The sequence below is a fragment of the Agelaius phoeniceus genome, chromosome 4 (genome assembly GCF_051311805.1).
Source record: "Agelaius phoeniceus isolate bAgePho1 chromosome 4, bAgePho1.hap1, whole genome shotgun sequence".
NCBI classification, from domain to species: Eukaryota; Metazoa; Chordata; class Aves; order Passeriformes; family Icteridae; genus Agelaius; species Agelaius phoeniceus.
In genome coordinates, this window is record NC_135268.1 from 5773302 (window position 1) to 5796128 (window position 22827).

At 36.0% G+C, this 22827-nt stretch overlaps 1 long non-coding RNA gene across 1 annotated transcript; it reads left to right on the plus strand.

The window, feature by feature from the left end:
• The first annotated feature begins 1464 nt into the window (after positions 1-1464).
• Positions 1465-22827, plus strand: LOC143693802 (uncharacterized). The gene is made up of 3 exons (XR_013181757.1): positions 1465-1602; positions 14112-14341; positions 22696-22827. It is a non-coding gene; the product is annotated as an uncharacterized LOC143693802 (long non-coding RNA).

Here is a 22827-nt window from a genome sequence, read left to right on the forward strand (position 1 = left end):
TCTCTTGAATTTTTTTTTTTTTGTTGCATTTATGCATGCTTTCAAAGTTCAGTAAGAGAAGATGAAATTTATTTTGGCCACTTTATATATTTGGACTTTATTTTTTTTCTTGTAGTAGTTTTGGTTTTTTGTGTTTCTTTGTCACCTGAGCAACTCATACAGGTGATGAAAAAATTTTATAATAAACAGAAGAAAATGTTTTGAAAGGTTGAACCTTTTTTAATAAGTTCTTTTTTAATAATCTTGTTGTCATACTGGTCAAGGTATTATTTATCAAATGGAGTTCAGTATTGACCAAGGTATGACACTCCATTTTATGTAAGAATTGCTTGGAATTTGGAATTGTTCCAAAACATCCTTTTACAATGTAAATAACTTGCTATTAGTGCTACCTACAGGCTCTGCCTGCTTTAATGACTGCATAATGTCAGGGTAAGGAAGAAGGAGTTTGTTGGAAAGAGAAGATGGCCAAAGCATTTATTGGCTTTAGGGATCACATTAAAAAATCATGCCAAATTTAATCTCTGGTTTGCCAAATAAACCAGTACCAAAATGTTTTTTTCAGATTATTTTTTACTTCATAAAATACCAAAAACACACAAATGCATTTCTTGCACAAACACTTGAGTAACTGTCTGGGATGTACCTAAAATTTTACTATATAGACACTCAAAAGGAAAGGAACATTCAGAAGAGAGTAGGAATTTGTTTCTCATATATCAAGGTTATCAAAGAGGACACAAATTTATGAAAGGGTTTATTTTACTTAAATAACTAAACTGTGTAAGTATAGAGTGATATAATTTAAGAAATTACTGTATATATTATTAGGTGGTTTAACTTCTATATTAGCTATCATAATGTCACTGAAAATTATTCTTTAAACCAAGATCTTTAAGAATATGTAACTCATTTTGGGACTTTTCTTCTTCCATCGTATTATATGAAGCACACCCTGTTCATGGCTGGGGAATGTGAAAATGAGAAGTACATGACCAGAGGTACTACACAAATCCATGACACTTCCTTGCAGTCATCCACAATGGAGAAAATGAACAAATGCTGAAGTGGTTGCAGCAGGTTTGGGGGTAAGAGGACAAACAAAGGAATAATGCTGTTTCCAAATTTTGATATTTTACTGTATAGTAATTAGTAACACCATTCTTAGGTAATCACAACCTATCAAAATCAAGTGCACAATTTATTACTTTATCTTCAGCCCAAAGAAGAAAGGACAAATTTCTAATCTTTTAAATCTGTTTCACTGCTCTCTTCACCTGTTCAGATTCTGTTAGATAGTCTGGAAATCTTGCATTAAAAAAGCCAAGTTGCTTTTTCACCACCATAATTCAAGAACAGTATATTCTGACTCAGTTGCTGTGAAAGCATATCTCTGAGAAATGCAGAATTAAAAATGTGTTCATGTTTTCACTAGAATAAACCACACTTTGTGCTTCAGCCTTATAAGAAGAAAACCCAAGCATTTTCTTGAGGAGGTCCTGGTGCTTTTGAAACATGTGCTGATTAGTAGTGGTGTGTCACCAGCTGGAACTACTTGAACTAGAGAGCACTTTTTATTTTTCCACTCTCCTTTGGTAATTGGTAAGTATATTTTCTGCTTGTAATCAATGACTTTTATATTCTGAGTAACGTTTTTAAGTAAGAAGAAATATTATAGCAGCTAGAGAAGATATTGATTTTAAGTAGAAAGTACCCTTTTCCAAATGCCACCCTAGATGACTGGAATAAAAAGAATATCTGTGACATCACTAATATGGCCAATATACCTGTCACTTGGTAAAATAATGAACATGAGTAAATGTGGTTCATAATTTATCTTCTGTATGAACCATGGCACATAGACAAGGGTAGGATCAAAGGAGGCATCACATACAAAGACCAATCTCCTGAGCTAGCGAGTGGAAAAATCCCAACTGGATATTGCATAACAGAACAGCAGGAGTTCTGTTTTGTTTTAGGAAGAAATACAAATACAATTTTTACCATCCTGAAGGCTAGCAGGTAGTTAACAGCCCATGGATAAATATATGCGTGGCTGTACAGTTCTAGTACATCACAGCTCATGTTACCTCAGGCTATCCACCATGGCTCTTCTGAGCACCATAATCTGTATTTCAAGTGATCCTCGTCAGGAATACATTCTTTTAGCTACTAATGGAAATACAAGATGGAGAGTAATGGGACAAAATTTCTTGGAGCTACTGTGTCCAGCTGAGAGCCTGCTCAGTTTTTAGAGGTCAAGAGGAGAGCATACTCTGTTCTAATTACTTTTTTTTGTCATAAGTGCTATCTGTCTGTACTATATTTTTGTTATCATCCAGAAGAATGAAATGTAATTTTTTTTTCTGTTTATAAACTTTGCTTTGTGAGACCTCTGGCAAAAGGCAGATGAATGAAAGATTTCCATATTTTTTTCCCCTGATATATGGCAAGTTTGGAAATATCTTTGCATTCTTGAGGAAAAGCTTTCTTACTTTCTAAACTGGTGGACCAGCAATTTCTAAACTAGCAATGTGAACTTGTCCAGTGACAGCCTTATTGTTCATACAAATTCCAACAATCTCAGAGCAAGTGGCTTGAAAATTATGAGAGATTTCACTCCTGGAAAATAATGAAGCTCTACACCTAGATTTTAAGCAGAGGCTTTAAGTAGGCCTTGAAATCTGCTTACCAACAAAAACCCCAAAGTGATAGCTTAGCACCCTACCATGTCCAGAGCCTGGGTGCTGCATTTTGAAGCACTTGAAACACAAAAAAATGTCTTCCCATTTTAATCCCAAGTGTTGTACACCCCATAGGTGAATCTAGAAAGTATGAATGTAGGAACATCCTAGGAAGAGCTGGGGTGAATGCATGACACCCCCAGTTCTCTCTAAAAGATGTTTCTGTAAGATTTTTTCATTGTCATAAAAGATTTTCTTGGTAGCTCCAACCCTCTATTTAAAAATTGCTTCTGCCTAAATTTTCTAGGAGGGAGATCCATGAGAACTGGCCTGGTTTCCTTCTCTGCAGGTGGCCCTGTGCTTGCTGAATATTTCATGAATAATAAACAGGAAAAGAAATACACTAGGTATATACAGTGAAAGAACTACTACATCAGCCCCTGTCTATTCAGGGGTACTTCTCTGAAAAAAATATAAAATATAAACTGCGGCTTACTGCCAGGCATTATTATAAATTTTAACCTGTGATGTGTAACCGAATTTCACAAGAAGAAATCTGTCACTGTGTCAGTGATCTCCTGAGTGAGCAGCAAAGGTGGAATTTCCAGTTAGCATTGTCTGCCCAGCTGGAACCAGATGACTGACAAGGGAAGATGGAGCATGCATGACCAATAATGTTGTTTTGTGATCTGTAAACATTAGTAAATCTCCTGTAACTACTGAGCAACTCCTCTGTTTGCTGTTCTGAGCAGCTTATGTGTGCCTGCTCCTGTGCTTGGCAAAGAGCTTTTCCTCTTAATCCCATGAACATTTCTGGTTTACTTTTATTTCTGTCCTTAATCTGGTTTCTGGGAAGCCATGACCTGCTGCAGATGAGGTGGGTATCTCATTAGTAACTCTTTTACCTGTGAGTGACTCTGTGCTCTAGGTAAACTACACAGGTGCTGCTTACCATGGAATGTGTTTAACCTTGTTTTGAAGACTTTGTTGATCTAGAATTCACACAGTATATCAACAGAGGAAGACAGGCCCCCAAATATTTAGGAGACTGAAAATATTAAGATGTAAGGAAGTGAAATCTCCCGCCTTTCTTTTTGGGCTCTCAGTATTTGCAATGAAGGAACTCAATAGAGTAAATCTGGCTCATGACATTTCTTTGCACTTTGTTTGAAGCAGAAGGCTGGTGAGCATTTGAATATGTGACCATCTTGGATATGTAAGTTTTAGAGCAAAGCATTAATGATGTTTTATAACCTCAGTGAAAGAAGCTTCAGTAGGCTGTGTTGAAAAACCCTCTTTTGATATTTGAAAATGGAACAGCCAAAGAAAGATTAAAAAAAAAAAGCTACAGGCTTCATCTTGCAAGCTTTCAGAAAAAGGTGAGATGAAAGAAGGCAGATGGGTTTATCTTTTTGCTTAGCAGCAAAACTACGAATCATATTCATATAAACAGATCTCTCAGCCAAATATAGCTTGACAGTAATTCTATAAGATTTATCAAGTCAAGCAAAGTGATTAGGTCTGATGTCAAATAATATGAAAATAGGATATCTCATGTGATTTCAGTATTTCAGACTTGAGTCCATTAAATACAACTTTCTGATGAAAATGCTATCCTGTGTTGCAAAAATTTTCATCTTCATATATTCTTCATACTGCTGCAAAACTCTTATACCATTCAAATTCTCATTTTCAGTAACCTTAAATATTACTGAAATAATTTCTAGAGCACAGATAATATTGTGACTTTGAATTGTTATTTAATGGTCAAGGTGAATTTTAAGCTTCTGAGACAGTTTTCTTGGACATAAGTCCAAAAAGGTCTGTTTTACACATAAAGGCTATGTATAAAATACACTGGAAATGCAGAAGCTTCAGACAAGGTGCATGGTGTAAGATATTAAATAAGATGCCTCACAGTCTTGCTTTTGTCCTTTTGTAACACCCAAAAGTAGGTCTGCAATGCCATTAAAAAAAAAGAAAAAAATGAGGCATTTCCTGTTCAAGGCTTTCAGATATAATTCATTCTAATGAAATCTCTCTTAGCCTCTAAAATGGCAAATTTCTATTTATTGAGTTCTACAAACTGTGTGCTTAAATGGAGCTAGGTTCCCATGCTCTGTGTCATACAAGCTTCTAACCCTTGTTGCCTAAAATCCTTTGGTAGGTTTGACTTCTTTTACAGATTTCACTACACATAGAATTCAGGACTTACTTTTTCCTGTTTTTATGGGTGATTTAAAGACAGCTTGAATGAAAAGACAATAATAAACCTCTCAAAATCACATAGGTACCTAAATCCTGTTGATTTTACTGCAAACTGGGTAGGTAAATGACTTCTGGATTTGGTTGCTTTTAGATTTTTGATGTTAGATGCCAGCACATATTAAATAAGGGATGTGTGGAAGAGTTTTATTGCTTTCTTTACTCGTGTTATCTCTCATTACTATTGTAGTATCTCTTGTACTATTTAAAGCGCAGTGTACTTTTTGGAAACATTTACATGGTTTGTGTAATGTTTGATTCAGGTGTTATATGCCTCTGAAATGATTAATTGATAGCACCAGAAGAGGAGGTCGCTTCTGAGGAGCCTGGAAGATCAGTGCACCCAGAGTGCAGTGCTAGGGAAGGTGTGCTGCAAAATGTCATTTACAAAAACATGGCAAGTGGGGACAGCTTGTGCACAAGAGGAGTACTGGGCATGCCAGGGGAAAACTGGTACTAAAATCTAGAGAAATCTACCTCAACTATTGTATTTGAAGTGCCCAGAGCTCTCACAAACTTTTTGACAGGTGGGGTTTTGCTGATATCAAAATACCAAGTCATGTTTGTTCAGCTTGAAGCTGCTGACTGTGATTGAGCAGGAAAGAAAAGGATACCAAATCCAGCAGGCTCTTTCTAATAACCCTGATCTCAGGCAATCTCTTTCCTAGTTATACTGACTGAACAATACAAATCAAGAATTTTTATAATGAGTATGAAATCAGTGGGAGCATGAATAGAATTAGTGATGCTGGAAACATCTTCAGGGAGAGAATGATTAATTGCAATCCTTCTCAGTGACCTCTTTCCCCATGGAAAACCTGTGTTATTGAGATTAGATTATCATGGCCTAGGAATGGTTTTCCCCAGTTTAGTATTCCCACTGAAACCCTCCAAACCATCCTGGCCAGAGCCAGGATACAGATAGAAGCAAATTCCTCTCAGTAGGTTTCTCAGGCTCTCAGGGGCATGGTATTTTTGAAAGCAGGAATGTCAAGTTATGTTCCTAATCCTTAACTAGAGTCCTGAATGAACCATGTAGATATGCTTCAATTTAAATCTTAGAAAATTTCCCAAAAAAGTTTCTTTCCAATGAAATCTGGTGGAAATGGGTCACCTTTGTTTTTTATGGGGCACATTTTAGAATATTTACAATTAGATATTGTCTGAGAATTGGATGCTTGGCTGATACAGAGAAAAATAAGTGTGGGGGGGAAACTCCCTGAGAATTTGAACTACTAGATAACAAATATTTTAATAATGTTATGATGCAGTTATTAAAATTCTCACAGCGATGCCTTTGCTCAAATTAAGGTGCAAGTGAGACAAAATGGCAAAGCCAGTAGTGCAGATTTTTATTTAACAGAAAATTGTGCGGTAAAGAGAGGTAGAAGCAGGGAATAAGAGTACAAAGGGATTTGGTCACCACCTGTTGGATCCCACCACTTGATGCAATTTTGAGGTCTGATAGTCTGTGTTCAACCCACCAGAGGTGACATTTTAGAAAGACTAGAATTAATTCATGATGTTAATTGTTAGCGATGCCTTGAGTGAAGACAGAGCCTTTCAACCAAGGCTGGGAATATCTGAACACAAATTTACCAAGCTACTCAGTGACAAAATCTTCTTGCTTTGTGGTATGTGCATAAAAGAACTTGAAAAATTAATGCTGCTTTTTTTCTTAAGTACCCTCAATAGTACTTAGAAACGTAGGAGATTTGTCACTTTCAGAAGGCTTGAAACGTAAATGAGTGACAAATGATCTTAGTAGCGTTTATAAAGGAATAATTGATGGTGCAATATGCTGAAATGAATATGTGTGTCAGGCTGCAAATGCATTCATGGAACTATCTTTTATCTTCAGGAATGTCTTTCATGGTGTTCTGAATATGGATGATGAGTACTTAGATCAATTCATTCTGTTAAAATTTAAACTGTGCTTTTGTTTTCTTTTTTTCTATTTTTTTAAAAAATATGTGATATAATCACTAAATTAATTTCTCTTTTAAGAGATTTCTTACGAATCTCATTTTTACACATGCCATAATAATTTTCTGGAGATCAAAGACTGTGATCATTAGCTAAAAACCTCCAAGGCTTTGTGAATTCCAGATCATGCACACAGCAAATGAGGAAGTGTTGGTATTTGTTGGTGAATTCTTGGCATTACATTGGACTGGATTTGCTATTGTTCTGGACTTACATTGCTGTAGATGACTCCTGAATTGTAAATTACCAATTTGATTTACTAATACCTAACAGCAGATGTCAAAGATAAACACCTGTGCTGCTAGAAAATTTTACTTTGCATATTAATCTCTTAGAGGGCCACGTAGCAAAGCTGTTAATAATTTATTTTCTGCCTGCAATACAGAAAGCAGATTTTGAGTATCTGTTTTGCAGCATGGTGCCTTTGCAACACCAGCAAGTGGTTACCTAGCTTTGCTTTTTTTCTTTTTTTTTTTTATTTTATGCTCATGCTATTCTTTCCAGTTGTCACAGAAGAATGTGACAACTTCTTTTTACAATTACATCCCCTGCAGTAATCTGTTAATAACAAAACCAAAAGGTAGGCCTGCCATTGGTTTACTGTTTTGTGTGAAAGTAGCTGTTGACAGGATACACATCTGCTGCCTACAATGACATTGTTTTGGCAGTCTGACAGCTCTTTAATTCTTGTCTCCTTAAGCAGTACTGAGGTCCTCTGTGCACTACAGAAACATTTCATATCAGCCAAGTTTTGAATGCTTACAATATGGTTGTTTAACATGCCCATGGTGTCGTTTGTCAACTATTTATTTAATGTTGGGATTTTAGTTTTGATTTAATTTTTGTACTGCATAAGAGCATTTTCAGAAATCCTATGAGCAAAATCATCATTGAGAGCTTGGTTAACAGACATATCTTGCTATATCATCAAAAATATAATCTTTCAAGCATTTCTGGTGATAGAAACCAATTAATCCAACAGAGAAAATCTGCTGGTCTAGAAATGTGTTGGTCTGTTCAAGGTGGTTTTTGCTGTCCAGCTTTACTCAGAATAAATACATCTATAAATATCTATAAATATATCTATCAATGCCCTTTCTATGAATATATAAATTCATCTTCTATTTACATTTCCTAACAGAGGTTGGAAAGAAGCTAAAAATAAATAGCTGGTTTTCTTCCATTTACTTGCTTCCCTTTATAGTTCTGCTCTTTAATTTGTATCTGTTCATGAAGTTTCATAGCTCCCCAATGTTCACTTGAGAGAGATCAATATATTGATCTATGGTATTTTGTGAAGCTACCTTTTCTGCTAGGCTTTATTTTTGCTCTTTAAAAACTCTATGTTTGGATCTCACCTTGACTTTAGGTGTGCTGAGAGGACATGGGTTCAGAAGGGTGGAATGAAAGATATCTGTTAATTTCTGAGTGGATACCATGTACTTCAGTTGTTGTCTTGTTCTTGCCTAGGTGCTTTTGTGTATTAGAAGGACAAAAATTTTGACAAAATGTATGTGAAGAGGAAAATTCATCAAGTCTAGTTAATGGGTCTGTTTCTCTAAGGTCACTTTTTGGTTTTCTTTGATTTATTATAACACATGCAGAAGAAAGGGCAGAGGAAACATGTAATCTAATCTAATGTGGCAAGACCCTTTTGGAAGAGAGTGAAACTGATTTATTTAGCATAAAGAAAGCCTAGCTGTGTAGAGAGGATCACGTCTAGTTTTGCTGCTACTTTGGCATCTCTGTTGAAGTACAAGGCAGCTTAAAAAATAAAAAAAACCTGATTTTTGTCTCAGTGGAAATCAGTATGTTGAAAGTAGATGACAATGTAATCTGCAGACTGACAGATATTTTGACTCAGTGGAGATCTTTAGAGCGGGGAAGTACAAGAACTTAAGAAGCCAGCACGTCTCCCTCCCCACATGGCATTATGGAAGAAAGGAGGATAATTTTGAAGTGGCCTACAGTGGTAATTGCATGATATATCTCAACAGATTGAGATGTCATGTTGCAGCTCTGCTGAGTTTAAACTGTCAGTATTGCAAGTGCAAGTTTTTTTGTTTTTTCTTGGAGTATGAGGAGTGTAAATGAGATGGCTAGGTGTCTAAATCACAGAAATGACTCTTTTGTATGCCACTGTTGCAGATAAAAGTCAGTATCAGCAAATAAAATAAATGACCTAAAATACAATTTGAAATCACATAACAATCTTTTTTTATCTCTACTGATGACAGTTTATTGAGAGTGCTAAAATAATAGAGTGCACCTACTTACTGAAGCATGTTTTCACAGCAATGCAATAGGGAATGCCTTGCCTTTTTCCCTTTACTGCTGCCAGAGTTTAAAGCATTACCTGCATCCTTTACTTTGAGAAATTTAGCCCATGGAGCCGTAAGCATTTGAGGAATCAAGGGATACCTGCAAACTCTAACCAGAGAAATGACAGCTGACAAAGGAAAGTGTCCAGCTGCGAGAATTTATCTTTTATTTAAAAGATAAATCTTCCTGTGTTGCTGCTCAAAGAATTAGTTATATTCCCCTTAAATAGGATTTCTTTGATGAGATATTTCATTGTCAGGTGTGCACTAGCCAGAGAAATTAAGCTGTATTCACACTTCTGACCTTTTATCTGCTGTTTAGAAGTGCAAGTTAAATGAAAAAGTTTACGCTTCTTGCAAAGTTTTTAAAAGTTGGAGAAGTACCAAAGTGCAAATATTTTCTTTTCGATGCTTGGCATATCCATCTCTGCTAATTGATACAGTGAAGCAAATGCTTTCTAGTATCCTTTAGCGATTCAGCCCAAAGTGTTTGCTCTTTATCACTATTTTGATCCCTCCTTTCTCACATACTCTTCTTTTTAATAGTATGTTAAGACCTCACAGCCAAGAGAACTATTTGGGAGTTGTTTGACAGAATGCTCTCTATCACATTGCAAATTTATGAAGCTTAGCTATGAAAATGCATTCTGTTAAACACAAATTTTTGACATTTATGGTTGGAAGGAAAGGTCTGTTCTAGAAAACAGACCTTCATTTTTTTTGTCTTACGTCTGCATATGGCAGCATGCCTTCTCTCAAGGAGAAGGCTCCTCATGAGGCCATGGTTTTAAATTCACATTACTTTGGTTGTTTAGCAATAGCTCTGAGTAGCTGTACCTTGAATCTGTGAGGCTGGTGTCTCTCTGTTTATTGTCTGGCACGAACATGTTTTGGTGAAGAGTATAGTTTGACTGAAACTTTCATTAAAGACTATTTCAATTTTTGCCAAGTTGGTTGCTTGGCAAAATGTCAGCATGAAATCAGAAGTTTAGGCATATAAAACAGCCCATTTTAAGCCAGTGGTGTACAGTGGGTCACATTTAGCAATGGCTTAGCTCTAACTGATTCCCTGGAAGTGCATTTGGGTTTAAGCTGGCTCATTATTTTAATCTAAACCTGTGTTATTTGCATAGAGAGCATGGTTAGGGTTTGGGGGCATGGAACTGCTGTATCACAGTTAATGAATGCTGTAGAATCAGGTTCACTTGCCAAGATTTTTTAGGTTTTTTTTCTTTTTATAGTTCTTCCCTCAGGGAATATTTGCTAACTGTGTTGGAGCTTTAAAGCCCAACTCTTTTATTTGAAAATCCTGGGCATCCCAATAGTGTTCAGGTTGTGTTTTATCAATATTTCTTTAGTATAAGGGGATGGCTTTGGTACAGTCCCTAAAATTGAACTAGGATCTGTGTGGGAAAACGCATAGAGGGACATGTTTGGGATTCAATAGCACAAGGCCTATGTTTTATGATTCTTCTCAAGTCACAAGATGATTAAGAGCATGGTTATTCTGTGACTCTTATCAGCATTATGTAAAGATATTTATTTTAAAATAATTAGTATCATTATATAAAAAGAGAAGGATTAAGAGTTTGTATAGCTACTGTGTTATGGTTTTGGTGCTCATTCCCATTATTAATATGTAATTATCAGTTGTTTAATTTTAAATGACAATATATGTGACTTTGCAGCTTTAAATGAGATGTTCTTTGAAAAGTTGTAAAGTATTGCTGATATTTTCATCAGGGCCACCAAAATCATGTTAGAGATAAATCACACTGAAGGGATTTTTTGGTAGGCTTTAATAGTTTTTAAACTGGTCAGATTTTCATCAATAAATGAGTTTAGGTAACGTAAAAGTTCTGTACACAGCTGTGGTGATGGGTGAGGAAATACAACTGCCTGTCACCCTGCAAGTATTCTGCTGCCTTGAGCTGGGACATTTCATGTGCTGCTCTCTCTATTGAAATAAATTCTTTTCTCTGCCTAATGGTCCTTGCCTTAAGTGAGCAGAACCAAAAAATAAAGAAACAATAATGATGTAAAGATGTTTAATAGCACTACAAAGGTCTGAGAAGCCATTGCAAGGGTGCATGCTAACCAAGCATTTATCAGAAAGAGAGGAGTGCCTATACACACTGCACAGAATTCTGGGCAATAATTGAAGTACAACTTTCATAGACTCCTAATTAATTAAGTACAAGCTTAATAGACTCCATATTAACTTGCTTGTGTGCAGTATTTATGGCTATTTGTCACTTCTGTGTTTATGTGGCTTGATAGTATTGAAGCCACATCTTGTAAGGGATGATAGGTGACATTTTATTTCTGGTAATTTCTCTTAATACTTTAATAAACCGAAAATGCAATGGGTTAGCACCAACCATTTCACTGATGTCTTTTGATTTAAGAGAGAAAATGTACCAAACATGCAGTTATGATAGTTGACAAAAAACTGAATAAAAGAGTGAGACAAGCCCTTTCCTCTGGAAATAATGGAAAAATGCCAGTGGAATTCCACTTTGGGTATACAGGTTGTCTTTCAAAATTATGTCTTTTACAGATCTAAACTAGAAGCACAAAGCTGAAATTTTTGATATTTTCTCTGTGCAAGCTATGAGTTTATGCAACAGCTCATTTGTGAAAGAGTTTTGAATTAGAAGATCAATTTAAAATAATTTTAATTGTAAAATAATGTAGTGTTCTATAGACCTGAGCTTGCTAGGGTATCTATTCTCTGTTCTGCAGCTGACATCCATGTGGCAAAGAGTGTTTGGTGTCAGAGATTATTACCTTGTTTCCATATTTCAGCCAGATTTTACTTATGGCTTCTGAACACATTAGCAGTTGGGGTAGCTACCTTTGCTTCCCTTTAAAAGGTATGCAAGAAATGAACTAAAAATTATCTCCAGATAAGCTATATCTAATCAGAAAATTCCTTCTTTGTTCTCTTGTGTTCTTCCAGCCTCCACTGCCCTTCCTTCCCTTCCCAAAACCTGATGTGTATATAAAGATATCCAAAACATTTTTCTGCATGTCTCAAGGAAAAAGAGAGTAGTTATGCAAAATAGGCTAGGAACCACCAGTAGGTTTCTCCTGCCTTTCTTTTTTCTTTGTTTCCTTATGATGCAAAAAGTTGAATTTTCTTTCGAGTGACTAAAAAATGATTTCATAAATAATTCTTGATGGTACCAAGTATTATCTTAGATAAAAGGCCTGATAGACCTGGGAAAATGGTCTTGCTTTGAGACAAGGTTTATAACTAGGTGAAACTGGGAAGATCTTTGTCCTTTTTTTTTTTTTTTTTTTTTTTTTCCTCCTGAAACAGCTTCTGGGCTTTTAATGCCATATTTGGGGGACTGGCTTATACTCTAGCCCTGTTATTGTGTGTAAAGATTTTTCTCTTCTCCAAATTGTGAGAATTATTTTTGTAGGCATTTCTCATGCATGAGGAGCTTCCTTGTGAATGACTTTTGAATTAAAATACGTCCCTTTTCTGTGCTGTTTTAAAATTTCACTGTAACTGCACTTCTTATCATGTATTATGATAATGATGCTTTACACTCTTTTCATGCAACTGCTTCAGATAAGCTCCTTATAACTAAGAATCAAGGTCTTAGTGTTTATTTTTCTTTTGCAGAGTTATCAGATGTAGTGTATATTTTTTTTTCAGAGAACTTAGAAGAGCAGTGTTCCCAGGACAGTCACAATTTGGAAAGTGTATAAGCTGCCAAGCTCAGGTCTAGATTGTACAGATCCATTTATTTCCAGTTTTGTCTTTGTTATTTGTCCATGGGGTTGTGGTAATTGTGTAGTGTCCTCCAAACCATCATGCAAAGAAAACATTGGCATAACTGGCATGAAAACTCAAGAGACTGAAACTTTTTCAAACTCAGCAAATAATGCTCTTTCCACAACCAAACAATGCCTACTCTTTGTGCAAGCCAGTCAAATTGCACTGGAGTTCAGAACTGGTGAAGGAAAGAACAAATTTCAATGCCATTGCAGTTGAAAGTGAAACTTCCCTGGGCCAGGGTGTCCACAGACTCGCTCAACTGCCACATTCACATTTTCTGAAACATCCCTTTGCCCAGGATTTTCTCCTGAGAAGCCTCAGAGAAAAAGGAAAACAATAATTATCTCATTTGCTTCTCCTGTGTTGTGCTCACATGTGCAATGTGTTCGGAGATTGTTTATCCAACAGGTGATTGTTTCATTGGCTTCATGTGAATTGTTTTGACTCATTGGCCAATCAGGGCCAAGCTGTGTTGAGGCTCTGGAAAGAGTCACGAGTTTTCATTATTATCTTTTTAGCATTCTGCAAGTATCCTTTGTGTATTCTTTAGTATAGTTTAGTATTCTTTAATATAATATAGTATCATAAAATAATAAATTAGCCATCTAAGAACACGGAGTCAGATTCATCATTCCTTCCTGCCATGGGGCACCCTGCAAATACAAGACTCAACGTTTACAGAACAAGTAAGAATCCTCTGTCTCTTGCAGTTTTCCTACAGAACAACTGAAAATTTCATAATGAAATATTCAATACTCAGAAACATTAGTTAATGAGGTGAAGCCCAAAGGATATGTTTAGTTTTCGGCCCTGTCGGGTTGGTACGAATCATTCAAAATGTTGGCAACATCAACAAGTCTTGACTTTTTGAAATTTCTATTTGAAAATATTGACTGAGGGAAAGAGAAGAGAAAAAGTCTAGGTGTTTTGTGGATTCTGCTTATCAGGTCCAGTGCAATCATCTATTTCCTTTTTCTCCTGTGTTCCTGTCATATGCGTTCTTAGTTCTTAGCCGGGCTCCAGAGTAAACGATGTGCTTTTGATCTCTGCTTTTTGTTGCAGCTGTTCCATGCCATGTAGAGTGGGAGTTAAGCCCATAGGTGTTACAGAAACAAAACCAGATAACAAGGATACTGGAGGGGGAAAGAAATAAAAACAACCTTCATATTTCACGCAGTATGCCTTGGATTTGACACATGAAAGTGAACTGCTCCCATATGCTCTAAATGAATGACTGGCAAATGGTATTTAAAAAGTAAATTGAAGAAGCTTCAGGAAATCTACACATGCTGGTAAGGAGAAAAGCAATACAAAAGCACTGAGTGTTCTTTATGCCAGATAGTTTAGTGTCTAAGCATTTAAAGGTCAAAGAGGTAAGACAAATGCTACGAAGAACGGGAACTTGTTTGTTTCAATCATGTTTGACGGTCAGAGCTCTCTAAATCCTTTATCCTACTCAAAATATATAATCTTTTGTTTTCTAGCTTAGGGAACACGTAAAATCGTGAGCTTATTGTAATTTTTAATGATTTGTAGCTCATTTAGCTATAGCATAATGAAAGATGGTGTTTGAACTCTCTTATGCTCTCGGTAAGGACACGAATTTGGAGCAAAATTTGCATAATAACATTTGCTTTTGTCGATGTTCAGAGCAGTAATATAATTAAAAAGGTGAAAGGCTTAAGAGATGATGGTTCATAATGTACTTATTAAAACTCTGATTAAAGTAAAATGTCTGGGAAAAAAAGGATTAACCAGCTTTGGTGTTTCATTTTTGATTTTTCTCATTCTGTGTACAGTAGGAGATGACTCAACAGTGCTGTAAGAGGAAAAAGCACTACAAGCTACTGCTGCTTGGGCAAACCTATTCAACTGGAGTTTTTAACAGCTGTTCCCAAGCTTCATTAAGGCTCATTATAAGTTGTCATGTAGCAGAGAACTTATATTTTCGGATGATCTGTGCACAGCAGTAAAGATAAAAGTCTATCTTAAGGCTGCACTAAACAGAACAGAAGATGGTACATATTAAAAATAGATTACTGAAATTCCCTAATTAGCTAGCAAAGCCCTATAAAAGCAAAGCACAATCAGTGAGTTTTAAAGAGGGATGGGGAGGAATGACTCATCTATGGATGGACTCTCAGGCTTGAGCCTGATAATTAATGAAAATTATTTACCAATTATCCTTTAATGAATATATGCATCCTTAACCACATGTTCATGTGGTTTTATTTCCCCAAAATCTAGCACCTAGATGATCTGTTAAGAATTGTTGTCACATCTGTCCTATCTGACAGCAGAAAGGGCAGTCTAATTTCTGATTGAAACTGTGCAAAATATCTGATTCTAAAGTGATACGTTCCATGAATTTAAGGGTGGAGTCTAAGCAGGGCTTCGGGTGTGAATACATCTGATTTCTGGAGAGGGCAGAGTGGGCAAGGACAGTGACAATAACACAGCTCTCCATTTTGCAGCATTACAACTGGCTTTCCATGTCTCATTTAGCCTCCTGTAAATAGCTAACAAACATTTGTCCCCTCTGTATTTTGAACGGTGGGAGATGTAGATCTTTTGAAGACAGTGAGTATGCGTTCCACAAAAAAGCTAAGAGGGGAAATGTGGCAAGATCAACAAAATTACTCCTCTTGAAAAGAAATTATGTGGGAAGGGATTCAGTAATACTCTAGTTGTTTTAACCCATCTTCCTTCTTTGATGGTGCTGGTCATTTGCTAAAGTGATGATTTAATGTGAAATCCTGATTTTTTTTCTGCATAAGCTTTCAGCAAGTGAAAGGGCAGGGGGTGAATGACACAGGGAGGGACAGGATAAACTTCTCTCCAGTGGGTGCCCCTCATTCTGAGAGGATTGAGCAGGATCAGACAAAAACAGACCTGTAAACAGAAGTTTTGCAAATGCTTCTGCAAGTCCAGCTGGAAATCTGATCCCTCAGTGTTTTGATATTTACCCAGAGATGCACTGTTTTTTTTTTTTTCAGTCTGTTTTTGGTGTTAAAAAAAAACTTGAGGAATATATTGCTTCATAAGAAGAATGTCTACATTTTTGTAATTAATTTATGATTAAAAAAAAACATTCTGGATAAAATTAATCTGCTGCTGATGGTCTGTGACACAGGCATCATGTAGCAAGAGCCTAAAAAGAATTATTTCCAGTCCTGCTGTTATTCTGCCTGTAATGCAGCAATATTTACATTCAGAGTTGGGCTCTGATGGGAATAAAAGTCTGTTAATGTTCATCTTCATAAAATAGCTCCTCCTCTTGTTGCTGTTTTTTTATTTTGAATTTTGCAGGTATTTTCTAATCTCAGTCCTCTCAGTGCCCTTAATTTGTAATGGATATTATGCAATAGGTAATTTCACTAGCTCTGTTCATTTCATTAAACTGGTATACTATCTGGTATAATAAATAGGTTTTTCTCACTAGGGAGAGATCATCTAATGGGCCAAATGATGTCTTTCAGGGCAAGACTGAGATGCATTCTAGTGCCTTCTGACAATGAAAGCTATTAGAAACCAGAGCTACCAATGTCAGCTTCCTCTGCATAAAAATTTGCCCCAAATTGTAATATTCCGAGGGGAAAAAGAAATCCTGAAGTACTGTTTTACTTTTGTGCAACTAAAGCTGGAGGCAAACAGGTTCCTTTCTTTTTGGGAATGATGCATGGTGGAAAGTCTCTCAATGTGAAAAATATCTGAAGCAGATGGAGGTGCTGAAACAGCTGAGCAGAGCACAGGGATGCAAGGCACAAAAGCTGAAAGTGCTCTGTGGAGAGGGCCTGAAAAGGTCTGGAGGAGAGGAGAAGAAATTTCCAGCAGGAAGATAAAAGGACATAGAGAATAAGAAACCACCAAGTCAGAGGAAGGGCAAGATATAAATACCACCAAGGAAACTTTTATCAAAGATTACATGAGATGGGGAAGGCTGGAAGGGAGAAAATAGGAGAGAAGAGACAAAGACAAAACAAATATTTTGTTGTTCTTGAAAATCTGTTCAGACAGAAGCTGCTTCATTTATAAAGAATCTTCTGCAGGCAGTTAATTAGCTTTGTCAGTCAGCTGTCCTAAACCAGATTATTGAACTGTTTCATATTTGAAATTCTTTAAACTAACGTCTTGACATTGCCAGTAGGTGTGTTAATAATCTGAAGACATGAGAAGAATTTATTAGCTTTGGTGTGCCTGTCTGGGAAATGTAGTAGAGAGTTAACTTCATATTATACAAACACAACTTGAGCTTTCTCCTGAAAGGTTCTAATTGCATTTTGAAAATGCTATTAGCTTACTTTGAGGTGGAAAATAGCAGCTTCTTGAGTGCCACGTGGATAAAGAGAAGTATGAAAAAGGGAAAGAATTTGTATTATTATTTTCAGCTAGGAGATCCTAGCATTTTCTGACATGATCTGAGGGCAATCTTAAGCTGTTTTGATTGCTGTCTAAATGCTGAATTGGGCTGAAAATCTGTTGTTAAGGTTCATATGGATTTATCTGCTTGGCATGGTGTTTTTTCTTCTTCCCAAAGTCTTTCTTCACAATAGCCCTGTTGATTTCAACAATATGTATATTTTACAGGCATATCTGTGTGTGTGCAGCATTATTTGCAGTTTAAATGTTATTTACCCTAATTTTCCTTTTCTCCAAACTAATCAGCATGTAATAATTATTTTTAAATTTTAGCATTCTCATCAGCATGTACATTTCTAGTAGTAAGAAAAACCTATCATGTCTCACATGAAGTGTCTATGCCATCCAAATTTAAGTTGGTTAGGTTTTTCATGATTTGGAAATAGTGTCCCATCTCATCTTCCTTTCTGACTACTGACTTAGTCTTCTTTACAGGCTGGTCCCTGTTTCCTGTGCCTACTGCCAACTTCTTTGGCCTTTAGTCTCTTTGCTTAGTCCTTTTTTTCAAAAATGTTCCATTTATTAAATTTCTTGCATTTTATTCCATTCTATTAACACATTCATGTGGTTAATGTTAAAGTCTTGTCTCATCTGTCTGCTGAATCTCACTAATACCTCTGTTCTGTGGATTTCCACATGAGAAAAGCCATTCCAAAGAGACCTTGTGGTCCAGAGGATGCAAAACACATGGAAACCCTGCTGAGATCCAGCAGCTCCTGGAGCATGCCTAGAATGGCCTCATTCTTCAGGGAATTTAACTCAAATAATGAGATTAACTCAGATCACACTGTAGCATGTACAAAGTTAATGTTTTTATGAAGACTTATAGGTTGCCCAAATTCACATTTCTCAACCTGCAGTGGTCACAGCTCAGGAGTACACTGTGACCCAGATTTACTCCACTCCCATCTACCAGAATCCTCTCTTGTATTTCCAGTGAAATATTTTATCATAAACTAGCCAATTTTATAGCGTCTGATTCTTGAAGAATAACGATGTAAAACCATTATGAAGCTTTCCTTTTATGATCTCTGACTTTGCCTGGCAGATGGTGATATTGCCTGTAGATCATTCTTCACAAAGCAAGCAGTGCACAGCTCTGCCAGCTTTATCACACTGTACTTCACACTCAGCTCTGGCCAGCTTCCTACAGCCACTTATTAATTAATAGTCTCAGAGTCTCAGCTGTGCATCTAACATTCCAGATTTTCATCTCTCTCATCATCCATCTTACCTCTACTCACCTTGCATGAGGAATAATTAGCCTCTCATTTTATTTTTCTCATTCCCTTTTGACAAAGCCACTTATCTTCTGTCTTTTGGGTCTGGTTTTTTTTTTTTTTCTTTTTCATTTTGAGAATTTTGGTAAAAATTCCTTGTCCTCCTCCCAAGTTGTTCTCTACGCGTATCTGTCTTGTGGCTTGCCTGCACATCTCATTAGCTTTTGGACTTTGATCAAAGATCTGTTCAGTTCATAGTTTTCATTATAATTGTCATTATAATTTTTAAAATATTACCACTTATTTCATTTTCACCTGATCAAACTTTATAATTACCAAGTATGTCAGCCTTTAACATTAGATGTTGTGCATTGAAAAACATGAAACATTTTGAATAGTTCATTTGGAGGGGAAAAATAGTAATAATAAAAATCTGTGCTGTAGAAAATGAGTCTTAGAATACATGTAAAAATAGCTGCAAGAATTACACACTGATATTTTAGGAGACTTCATTGTAAATTGAAGGTTTGTAATCATAGTGTTTGGGAAAAAGGACCACTGATTGCAACTTGGTCCAATGAATTGTCATGCAGATTTTGTTAGAAACTTCATGGAGTCTAAGATTTTATTCCCTGAGTTTTAAATTTTCAATTTCTTGTGTCACTTTGCACCTCAGTCTGAGTGATAAAGGATAATATTATTTTGCAGAAAAGGTACCCCTGAATTTCTTCCTCTGGCTAGAATTTTAAGGGAAGATTAAGATAAAATGAATGTTTAGGCTTCACTTTGCAAAGCTGCCTGGAGCTCTGATTGCCCAAGTTTAATATTAATAATTCTGAAAAGCTTGGTCTCTCTTTTCTCTCACTTGGGGGTTGCAGTAATACTGGTCACTGTTACTACTGATTTATTTTTAGTTGCACCAGTCTTCCTGCTCATTCTTCGAGCAGACTGTGATGTTAATGTCACACGCTAAAGTAATGTTCAAAATAACACCAAGTAACAAACCATTGTGTTTGTTATATACTGGATATATTTGAAAATTGCATGGCATTGGAAAGCAGATTGAGAGTTCATGTAATTTGGTCACCTTTCAGAAAATTTACTTGCTAATAAGAAAGGAAAATGTGCTACCTATCACTTGCCGGGTCACACAGAAGGATCTGAAGGAAAGATGGGCATCAGTTAAGAATAAATAAACAGGAAATTCCCAAACCAAAAAGAAACTAAAAAAGATGTTTATTTTTTATGACCCCAAAGTGTGGGGTTTCTCTGGTATTTAGTGCAGAGTTATTATTAATTTCTTTAGGGATGAATAATTATCACTAGTAAACGCTAATCCAGCAATGCATTAATTAATTGCATGTTGTTGCCTGATGTCAATTCTTTACGTGAATTAGTTTAATTTGTGTGAATTCTTGGCCTTCAACAGACAGCTTGGGTTTCTGACAGGAAGAACCACTTCAAAATTAATTGGGCTTTTAAAATTATTTTGATTGTATGATACCAAGTATAGTTTATATATTATTGTAGTAGCCAGCACATAATTATTATGGTCAAAATTGGTAAGCTTTGACAATGTAGGCCAAAAAGTTCTCTATTTTCAAGTAGTAAATCCCAACAGCTGAGTAAATAAAATATGAATCTCTCTTGTGAGAACTTCGTCCTGCAAGTAAGATCCAATGAATCTTAACCTGAACAGAAGAAAACAGAATGATTTGCCAATAGTGATCTACAATGATCTTAATAACCCTTTTCCAAACCCACTATACTTTGACACTTGGATTTATCATTAGCAAGCTAGTAATGTTAGCATTTTATATTAAATAGATAGAGGATTTGAAAAATGGTGGGGTTTTTTGCTTAGGTTCACAAGGTTATATCTGCATGTGCTGTCAGCCTGGGTTTTACCAGTTGTGTTACCAGAGTCCTTCATTGGCAAGGGATTAGATTTACCCTACTAATGTAGTTTCAGTTGGGGAAAAGGATTTCTTGCTTCAGGACAAGTTTCTGTCCCTATTGTATTTGTAAACTGCCTTGTTATAATATTTTTGCTACAAAAAGTACCACCAAAGAATTCTTATCTTGAAACATGGAGACATTGTTCCTTTGGGTATGACTGCCAAATCTTTGCAGACCCATGGAGAGCTTAGAGGTTTGCTCTTTTCTTATCTTGGAGATAAGATTAATTCTTACCCTCAAAGCTGTGATGTTTTGCTATTTGCTTCAAAATGATGAACTTACAAAAGAGATTGGTATCTCTAATAATGAAGAAGCAAAAACTAGAGTTGATTAGCATTTCTGGGAATATTTTTAAATCTTGTTCGTACCTTATATTTTTATTCTTATTTAAATAGTTTTTCATGTGATAGAAAACATTTGTTCCAGTTCTTCAATAGGTATTTTTAGTTCATTGATTTCTTTCCCCCCCCCCTCATTACTTTATTTGAAGGACCCAATTTTGGTTTCAGGCCTTCAGTTTGCAATTAGATCTTGGACTGTTTGAGAGCTGGAGTTGTGTCTCTTCAGAGTTGTGATTAATGTACTTTGCCTATTAAACCTGGCCTCAGAAACTTTAGCTTTCTTTCCCAACATGTGTGGAACTGTGAATAAGGAATGTGTTTGAAAGCAAATATGGTTTTCAGCTATTGTAAATACTATAGCATTAGTAGTGATAATCATGTCTGTTCCAGGTAATTCCTTCTGGGGGGAGAATTTGGTGACAAAGTCTGGTGCTTTTGATGCTCTCAATCAAAGTGGAGCTCAGCTTTTTGTTTGCATCCTGTCCTGTTTTGGTACCTCCAATTTGTTTTTGTACTGTGTTAGGAAGAGTAGTTCTGAGGTCCTTCAGTGCTTGGAGAACCTGTGCCTGCATGTAAACCCTGAGGCTGCTTTCTGGGACCCACGACTCCTCAGGTGCCTTTTGTACCCCTCTTGAGTCCATTCAATCAAAATGAATCAGGAATTTATTTACATGCAACTTCCCCTACACTTTAAACACAAACACAGCCATCTGCCTGAGAGAGTAATGCTGACGAAATTCAGTGTACTAGGACACTGAATACTGTAGTAGATCAAAATATATTCTCTGACTCAGCATGAAATTTGAAGACTGTAATTCATCATTCTGAGGACAAAACCAGCTGATGCAGGCATGTAGATGTGGGCTGGTTTTTTTTGGTTTTTTTTTTTGTTGTTGTTTTCTTGTTGTTGTTGTTTTGTTTTGTTTTTTTAAGATGCTTCAATACATACACTGACTGGTAACTCAGAAAACCTACATGTTTTAACTTGCACATGTTCCTTAAATAGAGTTAGGTACCAAAGGAAATACAAAGATGTTTTGGGGGCTGGCAAAATTACAGAACGGGTGAAAATTCAGAGCACTAGGTATTGAAGGGCAGTTCTAATAAATTGGGGTCTAAATTTATGGATGGAATATAGTATAGGTATAGAATTTTTTTAAATACACAGTTAAGGGTACAGTGCTAAATACATTAATATTAGCTACTATATATAACTTCAAACTAATGTTTAAAATGTCATCCATATATATGTATGTACATATGCTAGAAAGAAAAGTAAAAATTAGGAGTTTTTATATATAGAGAAGGAGAATACTAAGAAAGAAGAGATGGTTTATCTGTACTATATGGAAATTATTGATGTTGTTTTTATGTATGGAGAACAAAAAAACCAGAAGACACAAAGAGAAAAAAATGAGCCTAGAGTTTGATAAATCCCTATTTGTTTTGACATTTGATGTGAGCAATAACTGTTGGAACTGCTCAAACCCTTCAAAAATAGAAAGTGAAAGGATAAAAATTATTGATTCATAGTGAGCATAAATTATAGGTCACTTATGAACCATGCAGATCAATATTAAGTGTCGCATTACATTAATTAATTTTGTGCCTAAATTACATAGTGACAGATTTCAGACGTGGTTCATTCTTCAGTAGGACCGAATATGCAATCTCTCTGATTCCCACATTTCAATGTTTAATTTAAAGGTTTTCTAGAGGTCTGAATTGGAGGAACTCTTTGGATGCTGAGGACATTTAAGGAGCACAGGGATTTCCAGCAGCCTTCAGCTGAGGAAAGATCCTACTTTGGGTTGAGACATGATGCAGTCTGCAGGAGGG